This window comes from Mandrillus leucophaeus, unplaced genomic scaffold, assembly GCF_000951045.1.
Source record: "Mandrillus leucophaeus isolate KB7577 unplaced genomic scaffold, Mleu.le_1.0 Scaffold177, whole genome shotgun sequence".
NCBI classification, from domain to species: domain Eukaryota; kingdom Metazoa; phylum Chordata; class Mammalia; order Primates; family Cercopithecidae; genus Mandrillus; species Mandrillus leucophaeus.
Genome location: NW_012101776.1, coordinates 4,406,520 through 4,406,948, shown reverse-complemented (window position 1 = coordinate 4,406,948; position 429 = coordinate 4,406,520).

The following is a 429-nucleotide window of genomic DNA, read 5'->3' as shown; positions in this document are numbered from 1 at the left end:
TTCTGACCTTGCCACTCACTGGTTGTATAATATTTGGAAAGTGATCTATCTGTGCTTCAGTTCTCTCTGCTGTAAAAGAGGGTAGTATTAGTGCTTATTTTATACATATTTTAGGGAGATTAAGTGAGTTAATCTATATTAATAGCGATTTAAATGTTATCCATAAAATAATAATACTATATATGTAAAAAAATAATAATGATAGTATCATCAATTATCATCATTATCATCATTATCATTATTCTGAGAGGCCCTTGAGGACAATTATTATGTTTTCATCTCTGTAGATTTGAAAATGAATAAAACATCCTGCACAAAATAGTTTCTCAATAAATATTTTCAAAGTGCTAAATAATTGATGTTTGTCACCAAAACTCTGACCCTTTACTTACAGTCTGAATCAGTTAATGACACAACTACCAATCCTTT